The 26,956-nt window shown below is 37.9% G+C and overlaps 1 long non-coding RNA gene across 3 annotated transcripts in view; it reads right to left on the bottom strand.

Annotated features, from left to right (window-relative positions):
* Nucleotides 1–1,676: 1,676 nt before the first annotated feature.
* LOC310902335 overlaps nucleotides 1,677–26,956 on the bottom strand; it is a 194,681-nt gene continuing 169,401 nt past the window's right edge. The window contains exons 1-3 of one of the 3 annotated variants that reach the window (XR_014586643.1): nucleotides 25,267–25,409; nucleotides 23,523–23,635; nucleotides 1,679–5,163 (exon numbers count right to left, since the gene is read on the bottom strand). This is a non-coding gene — a long non-coding RNA (uncharacterized lncRNA). Of the gene's footprint in view, nucleotides 5,164–23,522; nucleotides 23,636–25,266; nucleotides 25,410–26,956 lie in introns of those variants that run through there. The other 2 variants (XR_014586641.1, XR_014586642.1) reach the window with 2 other exon arrangements.

Genomic DNA, 26,956 nt, shown 5'->3' on the forward strand with positions numbered 1-26,956 from the left:
CTCCGTGGTAAATAGTGGTCACGTGAAAGTCTGTATCTGAAAACTCTTTGCCCACTGATTTTCTTTAGGGAAAAAGTCAACATTTTCTATCTGTAGATCAGCTCTGTAGTTGAGCATATTAATGTTCTTAATATTTATTTATCATTGCAATGCCTATCAAGTGAGAACTTTTACCTTATTTTACAGATGACAGGTGAAGGCACAGAGCATATGACTAGTAATAACTAGACAGGTGTCATGCAGTATAGTAAATATACTGATAGCCTAACTTCATTGTTGGTGTGCAAGAATTTGTGTGTTCACAATTTGCTTTCCTTAAACATATCAAAGGTTACCCCATTTGACTCAAATGCCATCAGTGCTTACATTCATTAAATCGGTTTGTTGGGAATCAGGAGAGCTCTCCGCCTTCCATTAATCAGATTAATCTCCTTTTGTGTGTACATGTTTTTCTCCAGGTAGGTTCAGTCCTCAGGTAAAACACAAGGCAGGAGACCACAGGGAGCTCCCACCACTTGGTTGTAATTTATTCCACAATAACAAGATGTAAACGGTGGATTCAAGAACAACTAGGTAAATTCACAGAAGAAAAATTCATTGAGAAAAACTACAAATATAAAAATCATGCCTGACTGAGGGAGGCTCAGAGATAGAAATTTTCTGGAGGATGGGAGAATATTAGGGGGGCAATTCTATATGTTTTCTGAGCGATATTCTTCTCCTGTCCTTTCTATTCCCTAGGCAGTTGTGTTTGGGCACTGCTTAAGATGGGCTATGTGGACATTTGTTCTCACATAGCACAGCCTAGAAATCTAACACGTTTAGGGGTTCTTGAAAAACAACCGCGCTGTTCATCAGGCTCCTCAGTCAGCTTTGTGTCTCAGAAGAGAAGAAAGGTAAGTGAATTTCTTGTTTGTGGCTGTAGCAAACTTCTGTGATCAGAGCATAACTTTTTCTATAAGGTCACGGCTAGGCTACTGGTAAATATTCCTGGCTTTTAGCTGTTCTAGACTACAAGATATAATCATAGGATACGAAGAGTTTCAAGAGTTTGTGGTCATTCCAGGAAGACATGGAGAGATTTTGCTTATCTCATGTTGCCCTGAAGGTTGTCTAGTGTCAGAACAGATTTTCCAAGTGACAATTCTTTTTAAAACAAGAACAAACAAAGATTAGTTACTCAAATCTTGTTCTGTTCTGCCTTAGAAAAATGCCAATGAGGAATACAAATGATGGCCTCTCATTAAGACTTTAAAATATCTTCTCTTATTGGTAAGTCCAGCATAGAGTGTGAAAAATAGCACCCTTTCTCTGTGTCAGCAAGTGCTGTGTGGGATACTAAAAGCCAACAAGTCCTCATTTCCCCACATCTTTCTTAATTAGTGGTGAAAAGCCGCATCCCTGCCTGTCCTCACACACCGCACTGTACTTAACACTCTGATCAGGGCTGCAATTTCAGACAATGTGCTAATATCTTTGTCAAGTTTCTCTCTAGTTCAATATCTTTGAACCTTTTATTGATACAAAAGTGAGATTTTTCAGAGACACTGATGAGTCAGTTTAAGAGACATGTTATTTACGGAGAGTTCTGCTGGGAGTTTCTCTGATACTGGCTGTTTCTCTTCTCTTCACAATCCTTTTTATTTGTTAATTATCAAGACCTGGACATGAAAAAAAGGGTTAATGCTGCAGCTAGAAAATACTGAAAGCTTTTTTTTTTTTTTTTTAAACAAAAGAAATAGGAAAACACTGAAAATCCTAGCCAAAAATCCTTCCTAAAGCATCTGTCACTGTGATCTCGTTTTATCTTCATTTCTAAAAATTCAGGTCAACCTGAACTATTTGAATCATTCCTGTATCAGTAGTCTCAGATGATCTCACTTCTGTTGCTAACAAGTTTTGTAGTCACAGTTGTATCTTTATGGGAATCTCTGAACCTGCTTCCTCACTGACTCAAAAAATTAAATTTTTAGGCTGTATATATTAACATACTGTGTGTCTCTCCCATTTGTTTCAAAGGAAGAACTTGCCCAGAATAAGATAGAAAATGAGAAACATAGGTTTCTATACAATCACCTTTAGGTTCCTTGCATTGCCCTGAAACTCAGAAATAAAGGTAAGTGGAAAAAGTTGAACTTACATTGGAATGTCTGCAGCCTGGGGAACCAAATCTGAGCTGACTTTAGCTTGTTAATACTACTAGAGACATGGCAAGAAGATCTAGCATGAGCTATAAGATCAACAGGACATTGATATTGCAACCATTAGTTTGGGCTGAACTTTTAAGATGCCAAGTTCCATTTCCACAGTATATCTGTCTGTCCTAATGCAATTATCTGCATAACACTCCTGCGAGATTGGCAGGTGCTATTAGTCTTGTTTTAAAGCTGAAAAATTAATGTTCTTTGTCACCTTAACCCCCCATGGAAAAGTCTGGAGAAAACAGCTTCACCTAATCTTTGACAAATATACTGTCCACAGGAACAACTTTCCTGTGGAAGTCCCATGCTTAATTCTGAGTGCCAGAGGAAACCTGGGCAGACAGCAAAGCATGGGCAGTGAGGATGAAACAGCTGGAGCCACTGCAGGAGGAAGGGCTTCCCTTGCCCTCAAACATATTGTAGTTCCCCATGAGTCATTTGGAAGATATTAACAGTCACTTAGGCCACCCAAAAAACAACATTTTTTTTCTCTTGTTTAAACTAGTGACATTTAATTATAAAAGATAAATGCAAATAACTTTGAAATATCTCCAGCTCAGAAAAACTCCTTTAGTGTCCAGAAATAGCTGCCAACTTTATCAAATCAAATAGTCACTTCTCTTCAAATAGGAAAGAGGTAACAAATAAATCTCTGACCTAAGCACTGAAGTCACATTCTTACTTGGAAAGGATGCCATTATGCATAATACCCAACCAGATGGCCAGCAAAATCCAAGTCTAAGCTCTGCAAAAGGTTGGCTTTGCTTATGTCTGCACCAAAATGAGGTTTCTTGTGACTTTCTTGTCCAGCCTCCATGTAACGAGAGACTTTTGTCAAAAGAGTGTAATTCTTCCCACCGCCCAAGAAACTCTCTCATGTTGTATACTGCTGCACGTCTCTGACATCAACACCTTTTGTATATGTTTTACAGGTACCGTCTGCTGTGATACTGAGTGTACGGTACATACTCTTCCCTAGATTTAAATTTGTTATGAATATAAAGCAGTTCTTGGCTGGTTGCTTTTTAAAGCTGTTCTTTTACTAGGAATAATTCAGACCATGCTGTCTAAAGGAAAGACCAGTCCCAGATGTAGGAATTAACACGTAGTGACTGTCAGCTCTCTAGGCTTTGAGGTTAGGTGGAAAGAAGGGAGAACAGCTGCCTTTTTGAAGGACTCATTTTTTTATAAAAATTGTCAGGTCTTGATATAGGACTCTGAAAAAGCCCAGGCAGCTCATGCTGCCTCAGTAAATTCCTGTTAAGAGCTGTCCCCATTTCCAGACAGCTCTGTCTTGCCCTCTCCCAATATTAACACCCATATACCTTAGAGCATTCAAAAAGGGATGCCACTAGGATGTTACATACTTCTCACACCAACAGCCATTGGAATAGCCACAAGAGAGGTTTCAACACTGATTGTGACCACAGAATTCAGTAATTTATATAGTGGAGAATTGAGACCCCAGTGAAATCAGTAGGAAATTGGTATTATCCACTGGGGAGAGGAATTTAGGCTAGCATATTTTATATTTCCTTTTACTTGTAATATATATATATTTTACAGAGATAATAATAATATATTCACTTTTTTAAATATACGTTCCATGAAAAAACAAACATCTTTAATGATACAATTAACTTTTTTTCTTAAGGGAAGACTTATTTACAATGCACAGGCTCAGAGTGATTTATGCTTTAGTATCTTCTTAATTTTGAATTCCACATGAGATCCTATTCTGCAAAATGGATTAGACTGTAATCTGTCTGTGTTTGTATCAAATCTAACCCCTCTTCATATATTTCATGTTCATTGTTCACCATAATGCCACAACCATGGCAATGATTGTATTAATAAGATGATGAGATGCTGTCTGTCCCATAATGAATGAATGGCAGGAAGGTAGCATAATACTCAGTAATTAATTTTTTAAAGCCAAGTATACTGATGATAGCAGTCCTGTCAAATGCTTAGAGACAGTGCAAGAGATTGGATTCTTCAGGTTTAGTGTTAGCCCTCTTGCAGTCTTTTCAGTGTGGCTTTGGGAGTGTCTTCCTTCAGGGTCACACTCACAATTATTATTATTATTTAAGAACAAACAAACAAACAAAACCCTTAGTGCTCTTCTCTTCAGCCACAGAGATTTTCTGTCTCTGATTAGGGCTTGTAAAAAAAGTTGTGGTTTCATGAAAGAACCAAGATTCCACCGGCTTCAAATAAGAAATATACCATGACTTCAGTAAGCTTTGCTTTTGCACCCAGTAAGGAAAAAAAAAAACACCTATGAATTTATCAGATTTCTCCCCCCTTAATACTTCCTCTACAAAAATCTTAAATGTTTTCGCTTACATACAACCATTATAAGCATTCTACCACTCAGTGATACAATCTACAAGCAGCAATAGCGTTCCAGAAAGGTTTTATACAATGTGAGGGTTTTTTTTTTGTATTTTTTTTTTGTTTTAGTGGTTTAATCCTTCTTTACTAACAGCATACAGAAATAGGGCACAGAAACAATTTGCGGCTGTAAGGAGTGGATACTGGATCTAATACACTTTGTGAAAATGGATACCATGCACAGTATCTGTGAAATAGCACCAGCTTCACACCCTGCAGTTGAAATCAGGCAACAAATAGGAAATTGAGTTTTTGTTTGTTTGTTCTGAGAAGAGTTGTGATCAAGATTTCAGTCACCTGTGTCTTAATGAAGCCATACTCAAAAGGCTATTTTGGCTGCACTCTAGTTTTAATAGAACACAGCTGCTCTTCTCAGTTTTGCTTCTGGTGGCTAAGTGCTCACATCGGTGAAACAACCTCCAAGACTGGCAAAAATGGTCTGCTTCAGTAAGGACATTGGTAGCGGGACTCACAGACCTCACGGGTAGAGTTCAGCTTGGCAAAGTCAGTAGTGAGATTTTCAGAAGCTTTTGGTTCATTAGATGCCAGTTGTCGAGTTGTGTACCTGAAAGGGAGCAAAGAGCCCTTGAAAAGCTGATTCCGGTTGGGCAGAAGAGCTGAGCTGGAGAGCTGTCCTTCCAGGCATTTCAAAACTTGCCCTGTTGCTGTCAGGACTGAGCATGTCCAGCACTTGGTGTGTTCTGGCACTGAGGCTGTCAAAGCAGCTTAAGTCTGAAGCGACACACACCACAGGTATAATAACACAGGTAGAGGCACACACACACACAGGCTTTTCCTCACTTTCCCTTGATACATTATCAACTCTCTTTCAGGCTAAAAAAAAAAATTGCCATTCATTTCTTGCAGCCCAGATGACGACACCTCACAGTTTCCTGCTAAGCTGTACAACTCACAGCACTAAGTAATGTTTTATCACCATTTGACAATTGTAAGCTCATGGAGCTCTTCTAACTTGCCTCTCAACTCCAGCTGCCCTCTGCACTTGGCCAAGATCCTTGAATGTGTGCTGACATGCTCAACTTCTGCCCTGGACAGAAAGGATCTGGTCTGCCCTTTCAGAAAGTCTGCCTAATTGTAGGGAAAAACCTAATTTTTACATATATATATATACACACACGGAAACTATATCTGGCTTGAAGGCAATTCCCGGTTCTTTCATTTCCTGAATTCTGTTGTAGCTTCTCACTTTATTTATTTACTCTCCTATATAATTGGGTCAGGGAAATATAGCTAAAATGACAGGTAACATAAGCTTGTCCTTCTAAAAGACTGATTTAGATTTGGCTCCACTTAATTATCACTTTGAACTGCTCCCAACAATTTGCTTTTCAGAACGTATTAAGAACAGCAGTGTTATTGAATAGCACTGGGGGACACAGAAGTACTTTCTTGTGAAAATAAAATAGAAAAGAGATAATATGAAAAAAAATCAGATGTAATAGCAGTACCAAGGAGACAGAAAACTAATGATTGACCAAGCTCACTAGTTCATGGCAGGCTGATCATCAAGAGCAAGGGCTTCAGACTCAGTCTGGGACAGAAGATAGAGGCACCCATCTCTTATTTCCCTCCATGAAAGGATAATCAATTGAAATTATCAAATTTCTATTACAACCCTAGAAATAGAGGATTGATAAAGAAAATGGTTTGAATATCTGATTGAAAGCTAGCATCAGTTTTCACAAGAGGAGGCAAAAATCATTAAAATTTGTAGATCAGGCTTTCAAGGTTGTTTCTACTGAACATCTCTACTGCTGTTACAGCTATCACTGAATGGTATAAATACTGATAAATTCCCAGGGAAAAACAGAGATTGAAAGGGCTATGAACCCGACCCTTGTGTACCCTGACAAGCCTCCCCTCAGAATATGTAACTGGCTAAACATATTGTTTGACTTCTCCTTGCAACTGCACAAGTATTTTTTTCTTTCATTTTATAGGTCAAGTTTGAAATGCCCTCCTGAAGGAGTGTGATATTAGCTTTACTGCCTTTATATGAAACATTTGTCTCAAGTAGAACAAATACAGCCAAGATAGTGACAAAAATATTCTCTACATTGCCACCTGAAGATTAACTTCATAATCTAATGTGTGTCAATTAGGGGTGATCTGTACTGTTGACCAATGCACACCATAAGATACTTGAGATCAGTGCCATTAAAAAAAAAAGATGTCCAAAGAGTTACCATATAACAAAGACTTCCAGTTGTTGCTGACTTGAACAGAATATAAAACCATGATTAAGAGATATATGCAGTCTATGCTTTTATGGTTCCCCTGATGTATGCAGTTTCCAATCAGGACTATTTACGTCTGCGTTTTTTTTTTTTTTTTTTTTTCTGTTTGTTATTTCTATTCCTGAAATACAAATCAAATATCTAGTCTCCTGGAAAACATTGTGATTTTTTTTTTCTGATAACAATCAACAGAGGGAATGATGAGAACAATGCATTTAGATGGGTAGATATACAAAATTCATCTTTCTACAGTAAGGCATAAGGGAACTTACTAAGAAAAAAAATAGTATAACCTGTGGTAATTTTGAAGATGAATTGGCAGGAATATGAGCACTTCAGAGATTGGCTAATTTTTAGATTCAGGACATAAGCATGAATCAAAACCTCATCTGGGAGTGGCAAAAATCTCAGGATCTCTTCCTGCAAGGTTAAATGGCAGACAATTTCAAGACTGACTGCCAAACAAAAGAAGTTCAGATATCTTTAGCCATATATAGATGCAATCTGAAAAACTATATTTACTCACTGAAATAATACTATTTTGAATGTGGAAAGTTCAAATGTGGAAGTTCAAATACAGAAGATTAAATCTGAAATATTTGAATTTGAAACATATTTAATATTAAATTTAGAACACATTTTTAATACAGAATAAAACTTCAGGTAGAGTAAAAACTACAAAGGCTAGCCTATTTGTTTCTGAAATCCTCCTCTGAGCACCACAGGTCTTCTGAAAAGATAAATTTTTGTCAAATTGAGTCTACTAGTCTCAACAGGAGAAACAGGACAAAATTTGATAGTCTTTGTTTTCTAGCCTTCCAAACCATATGTCCTGCTGATTCTTCTTGACCTATGATATATTAAATTACGTGTGGTTCAGGTGCAGTACCGGAGAAGAGTTTTTTGTTCTTCTTTATAGAAGGAAGTAGTTACAAGCTGCAAGTGTATTATTAGCTATTTTATGCTACAATCTAGTGTCCATAGTCTACTGCTTTATTTCTGCAATAACGTACACAGATTCTTTGTAAGCAGAACTTTTTAAAAGACCCTTTCTCTCAGTCCCTCAGTTGCACTTCTCACTTGTCTATAACTATCCTTCTGCAGAAAATACCTCCCACTCCCCCACTGTTGGAAGCTAAGGCAATAAATGGCAATATCACTGAATACTACTGAGTAACCTGTAAATCTAAGAAGCAAGAGAAGCCTCACAAAGAGATACAACTTTATCACTACACAGGCCAGCATCCTCCTGGACTCTGTTTCTAGCTATGCCTTGTTGTTCTGTACTGTATCACTTCCAAGTAAACCTCATCAACTATTTTTGCCTTGGTTTGTCCACCTCTACAAGTGAAATACATTCTGTTCTTTTGACACACACTTAGAATTCTACTTAGTTAAAAAAAGGCAAAGAAAGCCCTCTTTTTAAGAGTTTACTATGATTCTTTACCTCACCTCCAAGATGTGAAGCACCAGACACAGGAAATAAATGTTACATAATACATTTAGTGTTCAAAATAAGAATTTTAGAAAACTTAATGTACTGACTGAAAATAAAGTCTAAAGATTTTAATCACTGATCATAAGAAATGCATAGTTTTGAAGGGAAAAAGCTCTGCATCTATTACCAGTTTCTGCTAGCATCTGTGGCTCGGGAGGGAGTATTTAGTTTTGCCTTGTTTTTCTGATATTTGTGAATGATACAACTAGGTTAAGAGTTATTCCATGCAGCAGACTCCAGCCAGCAAACTGACAGAGAAGTGAATCACGGTCTCTACGTGACAGTCCCTTCTCAGTGTGCAATCTCTAGATAAATCTCCTTATAAATGGCCCCTGGATTCCATCTGAAAACCAATAAACTCAGTAGGAACGGTCTTCTAAAGCCCTTTTACTCACAGAGAAAAACCTCTGCTAAACTGTCCTGAGGATAATTTTTCCCTGTGTTTACATCTACTTGAGAGACAACAGCCCAAATAAATCAGTGTCTAGAAAACCTTGTTCATGAAAAGGAAAAAAAAAAATCAAGGCAAAGAATAAGAGCTTCAGAGATGAAGCAGAGGTGGTCACAGTATTGCATCCTTTGGTCCAAGTAGCATGTATGTCAAGGAAAGCATAAACCAGAGCGCAATCTGAGATATTATATCATTGTAATTTCTCTTCTGATTTTGGCAGTCAGACACTTGTAACTTCCCTGACATTACTATTTAATTTATGAATGTCTTTTGTCAGAGAGGAGGCATTGCAGGAATGCATTGAAAGCTGGTGAAGACATCAGGGAACCAGCATGCCTGCTTTGCCTCTGACTTTTGCTAAATCCCTGAAGCAAACATAATCCATTAAAATTAAAATCAGTCCCTGACTGGCTCAAACTGCAGCATGGACTAGATCAAGATGCATGCTTGCTGGCAAGGCATTCAGTTCCCTTTACAAAAAAAGGGCTGCCTTTTACTCCCCTCTGCAAATTGAACCTCCACGACTACAGTGGCCAGTACCTGCCATACCCCCTCCACAGAGAAAAGGAAGCATTTGGGACTCTTAATTGACACCAAGTACTTGTTACCAGTTACACCATGAGGCACCAACAGGCCTCAATGAAAAAAAACCTCCCATTCCACTGACAGCAAGAAATACTGAAATATTATTCAGATATATCAGCCCCCCTGGAGAGCTTTTTTCCCTGAGGATCTCAGTGACACATGAAAAACTTCTGCTCTCCTTCTGAGCTCCTAGTGCTTACAAAGCTTCAGCAGAGTCTGGGAAGGCCGCAGTGGCCACTGCCGTGGTTGCTGCCTCCCACCACTACCCTCATCGTGGAATAGGGAGTTACTTTGTAAGGTTCACATTGCTGCTACCACTGCCATTGCCACTGAGCTGCCTAAAGCTTTTCCGCCCTTGCAAGAGCCCTCATCCCTCAGGCATGAGCACAGCTATGATGAGGGAAGAATCTCCACGCTTCCCTGGAGTCCCCAGCCTGGTGGCACCGAACCAAGACATCTCCTCTTTTCCTTGGGGTGACCGCCTGGGCCCCTCTTTTCCCATCATACCTTCGTGAGGCACACAAATCCTCTCCCTGTTTCAGTGTTCATTACTCTAAATCCCTTTGCATAGGAATCCCACCTGAGAGCCCCTTGTCTCCACCCTAAGCATCCTGCCTGCCTTGATCAAGCATTTATGTCTCTGTCAATCCCCCAGCTCCTCAGAGAAACAACCATCCCATCTGTTTCTCAACCAAAACTCTAATGAAGCTCTTTTCCTGACTAAATACCAGATGCTGGAAGTTGGGTCCAATTTCTAGGAAACTGCAGGTCCCTGTAGGGGTGAGTATAGTCTTGTTACTGTCTTCTTCCTTTCTTGGTTCCTCAAATGGCTCACCGAAAGGAAAATGATTTTATGGATCTGCATTCTGGTTGATAAATGACAGAAAAACAAGCAGTGAGATGCTAGCAAGACTGCCGGAAATGTGCAGGAAAACACAGAGCTTTGGATTTCAAGGTCCTTCTAGAAAGGCCTGAATCCGACCACTTCATTTGCAGTAAAGGTAAACAACCCGTTTCTAAACAGAAGTCCTCCCAGTTGTCCTTCTATCGCTAACCTCCAGGTATTCAAAGATTGTTGAGGAAACTGAGGCTTGAAAGATAAAGTCACTTGACAGAGACACAGAATGGCACAGCGGTAGCTTAGAACAAATAAGACAGTTTGTCTTATTTTCAGGTGGCTTATGCAGAGTCATGAGAAGGAAAGGCCGCCCTTGAGTCAACTTGCACTTAAGGCAGAATTCCTCCAAGAAGACCTCCAAGAAGCTATTTGCCTTTGTTTGGTATCAGAGCCAAAAAGGGATTAAAAAAAGCTTTTAATCACTGTAAGAATACCATTTAACCTGACCAGTTTCTGGGTTCATTTCTTTAGCAATGATGAACTAACCTGATTACTGCTTGATTTTAACAATCTTTGATACTATAACTTTTGCAGATTGTTGTCTACAGCCTCTGTGTCTGTTACAACCTTGCTGAAAGAGAAAGTTTGAAAAGGAGTCTTAAATGCAAAACCTCAGAACTAATTTTGTATGAATACCCACATTCAGGTTTTGTTATTATCTTCTGAATGTGCGTATTTTGACAAGTTCTATGCATTATCCTTTGAGGCACAGAGAGAATGACTGTGCAAACTTAAACCAAGTAAATGAAGTCAATGTTTCATAACTGGACCATCTAAAGAGGAAAGGAAGTGGAGAATGCTTCCTGAAGAAGTTTGGGCCTTTTTTCTAGTGATGTTACTTATATAATGATATCTCCTACATCTCTTTTGCCAGGCAATTTGTTCAGATGTTAGATTTATAACATTTTGGCCAGCTACTTTGGAACCCAAAAGCTGATTAAAATCAATCCGCTGTTGAATTCAGAAAGAATCACAGGTAAAACTTGAACTGGTTAATGTGAAATCAGATGTAACAAAAATGTTAGAGCACACAAACTTGTAGTCCAATACCATTAGGAGTCAGGGCCAGAGGATTTTTCTGAAGCCATATGGTATCTGCCATGAGACTGTGAAGAATTATTGTTCCTAGTCATATAGCTGTCTGAAGCATGGCAGATGGAGGGAACAGTACACATGCCAGCACATCTAATTAGCTCAGACACTCTTAATTTTTTTTTTCCCTCTTTTAAATGCCACTTTTTCGAAGTCTCATCCAACATCCACAGAAGTGAAGGGGAGATTTTCTATCAACTCCAGTAAATGCTGACCACAAACCCACAGCAGTAAAAATATTTGGCTGCTTAGTTGCAGACTTTTTTCACAGGACATAGGCAAGAAAAAGAAGTGGATCAAAAGCATGTTCATGGCTTATCTATGGGACTATAATGAAGCGGATAATGAAGTGGACATTTTCAGCTGGGTACAGGCTGGGAATGCTCTTGGGTGTTATTCCAGTGATATATTATTACATCTAGACTGGAGACTGATTTCCTTTTTCATTCAACATTCCCCCCCCCCCCCCCCCCCCCGCCCCGGTAAAGAGCTGCTGTGTCTCCTGTGTTGTTTTGTCCCTTCTCCATTCTGTGCCACTGCACACTGACCTACTACTGCAAGGTGCCAGCTTGTGCCAGGATTCTTGCTCCCTGCAGATGGAAGCCCTTGCTGTGATGATTCACAGCACAGAAAAGGGATGCTGGCTCAGCAAGCTGCAGAGGTCATTCTCTTCTGCTTTAGGAAGGAGAGGGCAGAATGGTAGGAAAACTCTGTCCTGGATCAGCAATAACCTTGTTATCTGTTCCATGTTAACTGTACCAGATCATGCTGGACTGGGAAGGGATCCTCCATTCCCTTTATTCCTCTGTTGAGGGCACCTAACTGAGAGCTGCCAGGACAGCCTTCACACAGCCCCAGTGTAACCAGTCGTGTTCAGCTCTGACAGTCTACACCCACAACTAGCCTAAGCTAATGAATTGATGAGGGTTAGTGACCAACCGATATCTTGTGCCTGGATAATACATTTCCTGCTCAGCAGCCCCATGCTCATTTGAGAAGCAGAAGCTCCATCTCCACCTCTTACATATAGAGGTACAACTATGTGGGCGATTACATGTCTCAGATGCAATTGTAGACACAGGATGTTTGCAGCAGGACTGGTAACAGTCCTAAACATTGTCATTCCGCTTCAGGGAAAGTCTCACATTAGATTCATCTCAGAGATGTTTAAATTAAAATCAGGTCCTGTGAATGTGAGTCAGATGGTTCTAGAGCAGTCTTTTCTCTGTCATGTGCTTGGACATAACTATGTGTTGGAAACAGAAGAAATGTTTCCAGAAAAGCAGCCTATTCACGTTCTACCTCTCTCCTGCAGTCAGATGTCTGTTCAAGTGTCTCAACACTGATTTGCTATGCTAAGCAAGACCAAGAGTATACATGCTCTGAACCTATCTTTCACTTGGAGAAAGACAGATGCAGCCAAGCACTGGAAATGCAGTTTCTACAAGCGAAGACAAAAAAACCCCACACCCCCACACAGTTAAAACTTTATAAAGAGCAGAGGACTCAGATGTACATAGCTGCTTATTCCTGTGATGGGCATACAACTGAATTTATAAAGGTTTAACAATTCCTACACAAGAGTATTATCAGGAGCTTTATTGTCTGGGTAGCTATGTCACCTTTTTTCAAGCAAAAAAGATCTTTGCCTCTAGGGACACTGTTCCCATACTCTTCCAAAAACAGACATCCACACAGTATCAGGTTGGTGATGGTGATGAAGGTTTTCTCATTCTTCCCCTGGCCCATTGGCTCTAGCTCAATAGCTTTCCTTTCAGAACTACTACTACCAAATGGATAATTAGACCTTTAAACCCTCTTAGACTCTGGCAATATTTAGATTAGAGTCCATGCTTTTGACTTAATGGACAGGAAATTTCTTACCCTCCAGGTGTCTTTGGACTTAGATGCTAGTGCATAACAATGTGTAAAGATTTGAGCACATTATCAAGGCAAGGGTGTTATTCTTCCTCCGACTGCTGTATTCTTGGAGGACACAGTTTTTAATAAAATTCTTTATAGCAACTCTTACAAGGCATTTTCTAAACCTTTTTAAACCAAGCCCCAAAAAAATCAGGCTTACTGCTATATGGGCTATGTAGGATAATTTTGTATTCTGATGCGGTCCATGAATAACCCAAGTTAAAGCTAAAAGACCCTTTCATTCCTTCTTTATATAAACTGCATACAGCTAGTGGGACAAAAATACCAGAACCACCCAGAAAACTTCCAAAAGCACTACAGTCAAGAGATAGAACTTAGTTTTCTTTTTTTACTTGGTATTCAGAATTTTGTATAGCTTGATTTTTTTTTTTTTAAGATTTTGTATGAAATAAAAAAAAACACACTTGGGAAATTAAGTTGTCTTGCTGGTTTTGCTTGACAGCTTCCTTCCATAACTTTAACCACATTCATAATCCACTCAGAATATGGTAAAATCTGAGAAAATTCAGTCAGGGAAGCATTAGAGTAAGTGGAATGAGACACTTTGCTATTTAGCCTTATATATTGGCTGCAGGAATTGTTTTTGCTTCCAGAGAAAGAAACTCTACTTAGCATGTTAGATCTTCAATTATTGAATGTAATGATTCAGAAGGAAATGTTGTTCTTTTCTGCCCCTGGAGAAAAGAAGCTTACGACTTCAAGAACAATGGTAAATACCCCAAAGCTTGGATTCTGGATAGCAGTATTAAATCTGCAGCTTTGCAAGTCAGTACAGAATTTCCACTTGTTTAGCAAACCTCAGAATTTTGTGTCTTTAGATGTTAAAGGATTGACAAAGTCACCCCAGAAAGAAAGGAATAAGGGTATTGAAGGACAGAAGCATCTCACTAAAGAACTGAGAAGACACTTTTCCTTTGTTTCCCTGTTTGAAGATTGTCTAGGTCAGGTATCACACACACACACACACAAATAATAAACCAAAGATTATTTTTAAAGTGGTTGATTCAGGTGGGATGTAGAATTCAGAGGAATTTTGTCAGTCATGGAGTCCCCTGCATTCATTGCAGCTGTGTATTAGATCAGACCCTGACACATGTGGGTCTGCAGAGAACACCATGTGCTACCAGCATCCAAGCCACAATGCTGTGGTCCACCTAACCTTCTGAAAAATCCTGGAGCATTATTGAACTGTGGAGCAGATGGAGCAAGATCAATTTCTTAGCAAACTAAAAAGTACCTGCACTTTTGAGGTTGAATTCATCAGCACTTACTTTAAAATTTATGGTTCATTTTCACTGAAATAAGTAGACAGCAGAAAACTTTCTGAATATGTCACATACAAGACAAACAGCTCTGCCTGGAAAAAAATGACTATTAGAAAAAACAGAAGAGACTCATTGTATTATTGACTGCATATTGTGCATTATCAAAAATTGAACCATGCATACTTGGTAACTTCCTTTAACTAATTTTCTTCATTTTGAACTTCAAGAGGATGTTTAGAATTTGTTATATATACAGATCACCCTTGTTTTTCTGATATGCTACCAGCTCACTGAGTAACATAATGAAGCTGATAAAGCAATGAAACTGTTGAAGATATGTTTAATATCAAAAGGCAGAAACAGTATTTTATTGTCAGAGAGTTTCTTGGAAGCCAGCAAAGGAAATAAATTATCCATTGGTTAGGAAGAGTTCAGATCTTAAAGATATTTCTTAAGCATCAGCACCAGGAATATCACTCAATTCCTTTGGCAGCAAAGCAGTAATATTTCATTCACGGAAAAATGAATTATGGAGGTGATCAATGCAATGCAGCCCAGAAGTGGCTGGAGACCAGAACATCAAGTTCTATGTACAGAGCAGAAGTGAGGTCACTGGTGCTCAACAGTGGGCCACGGGGTGACCTTTTAATTATTTTATTCAGAGAAAATAATAAATTTACTTCATATCAGTGATGTTAGATATTTTCCATGCTACCTTGAAAAGACTGGTTTATATGTATGAAACTTCTTGCTAAATCAACAAATAAACAGCATCTGACTGCTACAGAGTTGATGGAAATCTGTAAATCACAGCAGCAGCCAGGATAACAGTTGATTTGATGAAAGATGACATCTGTGCTGAGGAAGGACATATTTCAAGAAGCCACCTTCTCAGGAGAGGCTCTGGAACAACACAAAAGCAGATGAAGTGCATGTCTCTACTTATCAACCTGAGTGAGTAATGGGGAGCTGTAGTTATAAGAAGTACATTCTGAGAAAGCGCAGAGAGAATTGGAGAAGAGGTCATGGAAACAACACCATGTTCTGATGCCTTCTTGATGGAGTAGGAAAGGGAACTTTGCTGGCAAAGCCTGCCACTCCAGACCTGCACTACCTGAACCACAGTCCACAACTCTTCCAGCACATTGAGCCTAAGCTACAACATCAAGCTTAAAGCCAGAAGCTTCAGTGATATTAGCCAAGGCATATCAGTATAGTAACTGATATAGACATTCAAACATTCACATCTGACCAGGTAGCTGTATGTGAAGATATGCTGACCTTTGACATGAAAACGTGGCCATAACATATTGGATAGACAGCTACAATAGGGGGCTATTGGCTTAGGTCTGCATCTCTTGAGACAGAGGTGGACGTTCATTTCTCAACACATAGTGCTGCAAAAGTTGTAGCACATGTCCTGACCTGGTTTAAAGAAAATTTGCAGACTGAACAATTTACATTAGATATGGTTAGAATAAAAATGGTTATGCAGGAATGTTGAGTCTGGATTTGATCAAGCCTGGGGGGAAGACCACAGTTACAGATGATTACTGTGACTCAATCACACACTGAAGGAATACCGTTAGATATCTATACTTGTTGGCCTAAAAACTGACAAAGGACTTAAAAGGGGTCTGGATACCATCATGGAAAGCTGAACTAAAAATTACTACTCAGGGTAGAAGTGACCTATCAGATAATAAATTAAAATAATAAGGATATTGTATATCTTTGAAATACACTGAAAATACAAAAGCTAACTTCAACCTTGAAATCCTCAAATTCTTCCCATTTGGCAGGAGAGGAAGTATTTTCTTAATGGTGTGCAGTGTGGTGCAGCACAAGTTGCCTTACAGTACAGGAAATGTTCTCCTACAAAGAAACAGAATTTGAAAGAACAAGGAATGAAGAGGAAAAAAGCAACAACAAAAACTAAAACAAATCCTGAATAGAGTCTTAATTATACATTTTGAATAAGACAGCTCTCTGGCTGTTTTTGTTTTAATGTAATTTTAAAGCAAAGTCCTTCAAGCACTGTAGAAAAAATGTAAACGATAAATCAGAGGGCTCCTTAACTGCTGTAATTCAAAGATTTTGAATTTTCCACTCAGATCACATTTTAGGCTGTGTGAGCATTGGTGATTAACCTCTGCGTGGAAAAATGGAAGGGGCTAAATGAATAATCCCAGTTAAATATGACAAAAGCATTTATCAGTCCAACATTACATCATTTTTCTTTCCTTGGGTGGTACATAGTTGATCTCTGCAGGAGGGAGCCCTCCAGAAAATTAGCTGGGTAGTAGGGTTTCCAAGCCACTTGTTGATTATCATAAAGACTGGTACAACTGTAGAAGAGGGCTTGCCTGCTGTCTAAGCTTAGACTGTGGTGCGTACAACAGTTCTACTGAAGACTCTCCTGAGGTTCTTGGCTTCCTTAATTTAAAACAGGTAACACATTGGTTCCCTAAATTAAGTATACATATGGAGCACCACAAAGGTCATCCTCCTATAATAACATCCCATTCCCTAGGACAAAGCATGAGGTTGTGGTAAAGTGTTCTGACACTGCTTTGGCAACTGTTAAGAAAAGTGGCAATCTTTTCCTCTTCAAAGTGTTCCCTTGATTTCAGCATTCCCCCCCCCCCCCCCCCCCCAAAAGACATAAATAAGAAAGTAGGAACAGGTAAATCAAAATAGATAGTCCTAGGCATGCAAAGATTAGCTCCAAATGAAGACTCAGATTCCACAAAATCCCTAAGGTTTCACGGTGAAGACGTCCAGTGAGGATTATGGACTAATTTTCAGGACAGAGGACCATAAATCAGTTATAGTGAAGATAAAGTCTCCTGGCACACAAAATAACTGAGAAGCGTTCAGCTCCTTTAAATCCACTTAAATGTCAGCCTTTAAGAAATCTTACAGCAGATGGTAGAACCCCTTGCGTATCTCCAGCTGAGTGTACACATAAATGCTTTCCTGAATGAGGTCCTAAAGGGATTTAACATAGAGGGAAAAACATTGCAGGTAACATGAAACTTTGTAAGCTATGGAAGTTTCACTACAGAGTTCCAGGAAAAGAAAACTAAAGCATCTCTGCTTTAAGCTGTCTCCTCTTACATCTGTACTGAGAGGCTGAGTCATGAGTTCATTGAGCCAGAGCAAAAGTGACCAGTGTAATCAAACAGCCTAATTGGTTTTCATGATAGATAATATTAGCACTTAGAAATTACTGTATTACAGCCTGGATCTTCTGAATGGAGTTTGGTTGTTTTAGAAGGCCTGAATTGGCAGGAAGTTAACAAATGTGAGCAGCTGCAGATGCCAAACAAGCTCTCCAGATCACAATGACTCCAGAGAGCATGGGCATCATCTCAAACTGACTTCAGATCATCTGAGACCCACAGAGGAACTGTGGGAGTTGTGCATTTTTAACTCTTCCTTTAAGGAGAATCTGAGGTGGTCCTCAAGCAAGTCACATTTATGGTCTGAGCAGAAGTGGCTCATTCTGATTCTGCTTGTAGAAGATTCAGAAAAAGTCCCCCTTTTTTTTTTTGCAGGATGCTCCACTGTGTGACCACGCGTAAGCATTCAGGGGTAGACCTAAATGCTCTCCTTCCCTGCCCCACTCCCAAAGTTGAATGATAATGGAACTTCCCCATCTTTCCTCTTGGCCTTTACTGCATTTAAACTAACTACTGTTAGTTTAAATTAGTTAGTACTGTTACTGTTCTAATTTAAAAATAACTTTTCAATTTTTTTTTATTCAAGTAACAGATAGTAAGTACTAACAATTTTTATTACTTTTCTGTACTGAAGGAAACCTACTGAAATTGGCATGTTCCCATTGAACATTTTTTTGGGAAATCTGTACTTTCATGCAAATTTTCTCTACAGACTCTCCAGCTTAAAAGCCCAGTAGTCTTTATAGAACTTAAAAAGTGAATAGCTAATTATTTTTCTGATTTTTAACATTGCTGCTCTCTTCACTTATTTTCCTTCTGCAATCTGAGCTAGAAATGGGATGAGAAGTTTTTCAATGTGTTTCCTACCTGACCATAGTCAGGAGTCTATTAAGGAAGAGACAAAACACAAAGTGTTTCATACTGGCCAATCCCTATTAAAAACTGAAGTTGGTTATACCTTATTAGACTTTCAGTCCAACGTGGCTTATTCCATAATCATGTTGAAAATAGACATCCTGGCAGGATTTTTAGGATGTGTTGCTTTACACCAGCAAAATACTTTTCCTGTTGAAAGGCTACACAGTTGTACTAAATAGTCACCACTGTCTTGGCCTTACAGTAAACGCATCTAATTAAAAAAATGGCCTAAAGATAAGTACTCTAGCATTAAATAAACATGGGTCTAAAGAGCTCATCTTTCCAGCTGAAAAAATTTGAGACAGTTCTGAAGTGTGCAATTTGCACCTTTCACCTACAAGACTGTTTTAAGGTAAAATTCTCCATCAGGCCTACAGAGGAGAATTTAGATATCTAAAGTCACCCATATTCCAGGTATCTACTCATGCAGAGTAGATGGATGAAAAGGATGATCATAAAGAAGCCTAATGAACATAATGCAGATCTCCATATACTCAATACACTGTAGCAAAGAAGAAAGGAGTAATCCCTCTTCAAAACCCTTGGTGAAGCTTCCAATCTTGGAATCTTGGCAAGCTACATGAGCATCAAACAGTAGTGCTACAGAAACATCTGATCCTGTTTGACAACAAGAATTATGCTAGATGAGCTCTTGAGACCAGTTCTAGTCCTGCTTTTCTGATTGTCTGGTTGAGAGGATCAGGATGTAAGTTACCTCAGAATGAAATTCAAATAACTTGTGTTCAACACATCCCTCCTGGGAACAAAAAGCCAAATGGACTCTTGACATTTGCAGCTTGCTATACAGATCTCTTCCTGTGTAATTACAGTGAAAAGTTATTTGTATGAATTGAATTTCTTTCTAGTTTAAATCTTGTGTTCATATGCAGGGAATTTTGGGTTGATCTTAATATTTTAGATAGCAAAAATAAAATACTTGTGACTTTGTTCCTTTTTTTTTTTAAAAGGATCTGTTCTTAAATGACACAATGACATTGTTGCCATGTTCCTCTTATGCATTTCACCTCTACAAGTTGTCTCAAGGGCACTAGGGCAGACTCAAATCTGAGCACAGAAGTGATGTTTACGGCTACACACAGATTAAAGCTAAATGTCAAAGTAGAGAAGGAAGCATGCTAAAGGGTAAGTATTAAAAAGCAATAGAAAAAATTGCTTGGAGCAGGTTTCATTGAAATTCCTTTTGTGCTGAAATACAGACTTCTGACCTTTGCTCCAGGAAAAAAAAAAAATTTAAAAAAAATCAAACACTTAAGGAAAAAAAGATTTCTCAATTTTTTCATAGCCACTAAATTCTCATCTCTTATAAAAGCTAGCTGAATGTTCTTCCCACTCAGAGCTACTAGTAAATGCAGCAGGTAAGAAATTTTCGTGTTTCACAAAATATCAGTAAAAAATAGTTTTATTCCAGACTACAATGGTTTAAGAAAAGCAAAGGTTCATTTATTTTGTAGCATGGAAGAAAGCAAAGGAACACAGAAATAAATAGATAAGCAAATTGTGTAAAAAGATGGGCAGGAGGTGGAGCAAGAGAGGGATGCAGACAGAAGTAGAGGAAGTCCTGCTCAGACAACCAAACCATAACCAGAATGTGAAAATCTGTATGAGTGAAAACAAGGATTTCAATGACTTCTCAGAATTATGTATTTAACAACGCTTGGGCAGCTCATTATAGTCAAAAAAAATCCCATTATAATTCTCCTGTTAAAGGCAATTCAGAAACTTTTCTAGCTTTAAGTAAGGGGTCTTTGCTGGAATTCTTAAAGATCCTATGCCAGCACAGTGAGCAAAGAACTTATGTTAATGTCTTATTTTTCCTATCTGGAAAACAATCAATGATTTTTCTTTTATCTTGAATATTCTGACAAATGTACAATACATAGGCATTCTTTCCTTCACTGTAGTTAACTTGAACAGTAGGAAATCCAGAATTTCTTGCTTTTGAACCTTTAAGGCATCTTTCATCTTTTCACTGCAAACACAAGGACTAGGAATTTGTTTTCCCTAGAAGAAAGATTGTATAATCATGAAGCTTTTATGGTTGGGACTTTAAAAAGAAGCCCAAAATTTCTTTGACAGTAATAAACACAGCAAGACTGCTGTGTTTTTTTTTTCCCAGTACATGTTATGCAAATTCAACTTACTCTAAAGCTTGAAGTTGCGTTAGAGAAGAACTACTATGAAGCCATCCAATTCAGCTCCACAGTTTTGCTATGATAGATCCTAAACCTCTGCTTCTCTTTCCATCTCCCCATCACTCAAAAATATCCTGTATAAAGAGCTAAGCTTTCAGTACAGAAGTGGTGTTTTGAATCAAGAAATTAAAAAAACTCTGCAACAGAAAAACACTTGTACTGCTGCTTCCACAGCCTTTCAGAACCAAAGAGATGTTTCCATTCTATTTGAACGCTGCCCGCTGAACACAGAGCTAGAGAGAATACTCCCTAGATCTTCTAAAGACCCGAAGTTATCACCTCATAAAAAGGACTTACCAAGGCTATGCTGTGAAAAACATGAAGAGCATTAGTTGTTTTAACTACCTCAAGGCAAAGGAAGAAGTATTCCAAAGTTACTTCCAGCAGAATGTAGCTGTACAGATAGACAGCTTCTGTAAGTTAAAGAAGCTAACCCTGAAAATAATTGATTTAAGTCAAGAAACCTCACCTTTAATTACTGAAAAGGTAATGGATCATGTTATTTGACCCATTCTATACCACAAATCTTCCATATGAGCTGGACTATCCAAAATAACCTCAAGATACAGGGGGCATGGGCAGATAGTCTGATTAGTAGCTTTCAGAGAAATAACATAGCTGGGTGATTTATAGCTTTCCTCACCAGAAACTGTAGCAGCAGTAAAATTTGTAGATATTTTCTGGTAAATGAACTGTTTCAATTGAAAAATTAATTCAGTGCTCCTCAGAATACTCAGTGAATTATAAAGCCATATCATTAAACACTCCAGCCACATTTAATGACAATATAAAAAGTTTTCTGAAAAACATACTGCTGCAGTCAATGGAGAGAAATGGACATTTCTAGGCAATGTTACATTTTATATCAAGCTAGCAGAAATTTAAAGTGATCATTTGCAGGTGCCCACCTATTTTCATCCAGACTTCAGACAGAAACAAGATGACCAGTTACAACCTGCTTTCTAAACACAAGAACCAAGTTAAGTCTCAAGTTATGTTCTGTTCCTGACCCACCTATTATTCCTGCCATACCTTTTAGGTGATTTATTGTCAACAAATTTTGTCATTGATGCCTGAAATCAATAGTGTTTCCTCCAATAAATCACAAAGTAAAAGCAACACATTGCCTGACTACATTCATGTTTCATTTCTGCACACCACACTTCTTCTGAAATGTTTTGAAAAACCAGAGGTTATAGCACCGAACTCTTCCAGGTAACAGGCTACAAATGGAGTGAAAAAAAAAACAGCAGAAACCATCCAAGTCTACAACAGACTAATTGAGACTATTCAGAATCATTTGTAAAAATACAGAAAGAATAGGTCAGCAATGCAGTAATGTATAGGCTGACTATTAAAACTATAACATGAGAGGATACTTTGGATTTGTTGTGTGATTTGCAAATCAAACATTGCAATGAGAAATGACAGAAAATTTAATGTTGATAACTTAGCAGTAAGGACAATACTTGTCCAGGATTTATAAAACTCAAGTTCATATTCTTGGTCTGAATCATGGGCTTTGAATTCAATTTCTTAAACAAATACTCTAATCCTGAGTATTTCTGTAACATCTCTCCTGTTTCAGTGAGAAATTTCATCTTGGGTCAGGTTGGTAAAAGACATTTTTCTACAACAGACTCTAGTACATCAAGACATCCCTAACCAATTCCATCCCTAATGGCATCTCTGACCTTTTGTGTCAATTGACTGGCTCCATTTTGACTCTTTAGCTATATAAGAGGTCTTTAGGATTCAACTAGGTCAACCAGCTCAGAGTTCCCCATGGGAAGAGGAAACTTAAAATAGTACAAAGTCATGCCGGCAAAATTAATCACCAGTCCCTCCATGGCTATTGCCAGCAAGAGCACTAGTTGTATTTTCAGTGGGAAGGACATTTTTCTGTTGATCTCTAGAGTTAGCTCATTTCATGTACAGTAACAAAAGGTAGCAATTGATGCTCATCACAGCAGTAGAGCAAATAATATGATCTTATCACCAAGTAGACAAGAATTCACAGTTAACGTAATCACTTTTCACACAACACAAATTATTAGATTTGTGAAAAGACAGCTTGAATAACTTAAAAGCCTTCTGTGGGATACAACAATGAATTTACAGCATAGCTACTGCTTTCACCAGTTCTCTTTTACTGATTCAGAATAAAATACACAGACCTAGAGTTCTTCAAATCCACTTTAATGCATCCTTAATGCAGCATCTAATACAAAATGCAAGATTGTGTACCTGGGTGCAAGATCAAATTGTCAATCATCATGTATTTCTACAAGGAAAAAATGCCAGGAAAAGCTTGCAATTTGGGTCTTAAAAGTTCTAGAAAAACTTTTTAAAAAGTAATTTGTCATCATTGCCCACCACTTTTCCTCCCAGCCTGATTATTTAACACTTTCTTCAAAATGAGTCTTAGAACAAAACAAGCACTCCGTTACTCTTACATTAAGCAGCAGAAAAACACTACCTCACCCATTTCTAGCTCCCAAAAATGGGATATTCCAGACAGACAACTGTATTAGCCAGAAAAAAAAAAAATAAAAAAAATTGTAAACTACTTCTAAAGTCAGATGTTTGAAGACAGGAGCCACCATTCTAGAGTTACCTTTGCTGTTCTGATTGAACACATGGATTTGCTCAAGCCTAGATATGTTTCTTGGTATGGAAGGTCCCATGGTCTTCACCAGACGAACCACAGTGACTTTCAGCACTCCACAACTAAGACAAAAATGTGAAACCATGAGTTCAGATAATGCAATATTCTGGCCTTCCCATGAATTTTTAGCAGTTCAGGTGACAACTTCAAAAGCATTGAAAATAAAGACAGAACTCCTATTTCAGAAGAGGAACCACTTTGTCTTTATCTGACCCTGCTATGAAAACATTAGTTTGTCTGGAAAGGCTTATTTAAACATAAATTTCACGTTCATGTGGTTTCCTCATGTGTTTCCCTTATGTTATCCCTGGAATTCACTCTCACTTTGCTTCATGCACACCACAAAATGCAGAACTAGTTGAAGATGTACACCACCTTGATCTAGAAACCAATGATCCAGTCATACTTCTTATTCCCATTTACTGCAGGTTTTATTTTTCTCAAAATTTTCAAGAGATTAAGGGCCTTTGTCATCATCTTTTGAAATGAGACTGAGCATGAAAAGTCAAGCCTAATCAGTAAAGTGACTTAATTATTGAAGAATAACTTATCTTCAGCTTCTCAGGTTATATATAAGCAGGCCACTCTGTGATCAAAACAATCCAAGAGAAGTCTGATGTTTCATGAGTAGACAAAGACAGTAATAGAGGGTCCACTTTTATTCTGTGGATCTTATCTAAACAGTAATCTCATTTCATACACTCACTGCTCTGACTTCTCCCTTGTCATACATGGGCATAAGCATTAAAGGAATTTTTGCCTGTTTATTTCAAATAATCTTTCATTCCAAATGGTGGTGCCAGAAGTCAAGGCTGAAGCACAGCACCACTGTTATTCCTAAACTTACCAGTTCTTCATAAATGGTTTGAAACAAAGTTGTGTTTATATATCCTGTATCAGTTTAAAGGGTGATGTACCAAGATATTTGACTTTCTTTTTTATGGATTTAGTAACAAAACTCGTCTAAAAATAATATCTCCTATGAGATTTAAATTATTAAACCATTTTTAATCAGTAAAATATTTTGCTTCTTGCATTGCTTAAAATGATGGGAAAATAAAAATGTCTCTAACATCTTGCCAAGGTTTTAATTACAAAGTTTTAGCACTGGAGTTCTTCACTCTTGTGCTAGATTTAGTGAGTGGCTATGTATGCTTCCTTTCCCAAGCCCTGTTCCGCTATGTAATGTACAGATGGAAAACACTGCCCTGTGGTTTCTTCTTGCTGAATTGATGCCAGTAGTCAAAAACTATGGGAGAATTTGTGCTGATTTCTGAAAGAAAGTACCTAAACAGACACAAATCCCAGCATCAAACACTAGTTACATTTCCAAATCTAAACATTTGTTAGGAAATACTGAAATGAAGATTATCTCCAAGATGTTGATTAAGGCTCTAGTATGCACTAAACAGTATATACCGGTTATAGTCTTTGAATGCAGAGTTTCATTGTCAGGCAATGTACAATTCAATCACTCATTACTGATGTTTAAAGTACATACTACCCATTTAACCACAGAAAAATGGTAATAATCCATATGCTTCTTTAAACTATCACATTTATTTCGCTGTCACTGCAAAGATACAAGCTCAGATCTTTTCAAGACCATCAAGTTTGTCATTGAAAATTCTGAGAGAAGTTTCTATTAAACAATACAGTTTACAGGCTGCTACAGGAACTCTACAGCACTTACCTTCTCTTGATGAGCCAGGCATTAATATTGTAACTCAAGATGCTCATTAATAAGAAATTAATTCCTAGGTATTCTCTGTAAACCAGCACATAGCAGCTAAATACAACTGCTGAACCACCCAAACAAGATTAACTCTGCATGAGGCCTTTTATATTGATTTGAATTCTGTGCAGCTGGTGTCATGTAGCAAGAGTTTGATTTGGGAGTAAATTCACCTGCAGAATTTGGGGAGGAAATTCATCTGTAGCAGAAACACATAGTTTGTGTAAGAGAAAATAATTCTTCAGCACCATTTTGACTAGTTCAACATTTTTTTTTTTTGGAAAAAAAGAAAGAAAAATATAAAATTGAAAGAAGGCAAACAGGGGTTACATTCATAGTTTTTTAAAAAAGAACAATTAACACAGCCTGCTCAGCTGCGATGTACAGTGATAGAAAAAATCTAAAGGAGGTGATGACAATGTTACAATAAAGTATCTGAGCTAAACTCTGCCTTTAGGTTCAGCTGTATGGAAGACCTACTATTCTGTACTATTAAATCTGTAGAACAGGAGCTTGCTTTTCTTACTTCATCCTATCTAAATTCAAATAATTCAAAAGATCTGGACAGCCTCAGTAGAGAGCTCTCTAATATTACTAAGTCAAAATAAAATGCTCTTTTGGCTCATTTTCAAAGCAGCAATGGGAATTCACATTTCAAAACTGTTGGTGAATGTCCTTGTAATTCCAAGGCATGGGAGTCCACCATCAATCCAAGAATGTCTTGCAAAGCCCACAGATGTTCTTCAAATGTTTGGTGTGTGATGGCAATATATGAGGAAACTGAACTTTACTCAAACATTTTAATGAGAAACAGGTTCTCTGAACAGAAGCAAAAGCTTCTGAATAAGGAAGGAATATTGCAAAAGGGCACTGTACTGAGTACTCCGCTCAGTACTAGGCCAGTGTCCGTAACTGAATGTAAACAAAAGTGATGGTAACAGGTACCACGACCACAGATCATTTTCTTTAATATACTTGATGCTTCATAATATTCTAGGTATAACACAGGAAAAAATAAAAAATAAAAATGCAGAAACAGACCTGTTTATACCTTCTGTTCTGAAAGCAGTGGAAAGTTTCAGAGCTGTATCAAAAATCTTTATCCATCCTTAGTTTAGATTGAGTCAAGTTTCTCTCCTTATTACTAAAATTCAAGAAGTTAAAAAAATATATTGAATGACCAAGCATGTGTTTTCACTTATCCTCCTTCCTGAAAAGGAAGTTGGTTAGATGATCTTTTGGGGTGAAATAAATAGAAAGTACATTTTGAACATACAGCTCTTCCTGTGAATTCTTTATGGGAAATTGATTTTTTTTCCATACAGAAGCTGCTTACAAAGTAAAGGTCTTGTTTATACATTGTAAAATATTCATGCAAACATAATAATCTCAGTCATATTTTCAAACTCTGATCCATTTATGATGTGGGAAAAAAGAGTGTGTGAAAGGTTTTGATTTGTGTTAGAATCCCCTTAATTCCCAGAGCATTGCTCTGTTTCTTTTGTATTCACCCTGCTTTAAATTGCATGAGTAGCAGATTTCTATTATTTTTACATGACATGAACACTAATGTTGATTTCTAACCACTATTCTATTATGCATATATCGTACATTAACAATTCCATGATTCTAATTCAATATTCTGTGA

The sequence above is a fragment of the Anser anser genome (assembly GCF_964211835.1).
Source record: "Anser anser genome assembly, chromosome: 7".
Taxonomy (NCBI): Eukaryota; Metazoa; Chordata; class Aves; order Anseriformes; family Anatidae; genus Anser; species Anser anser.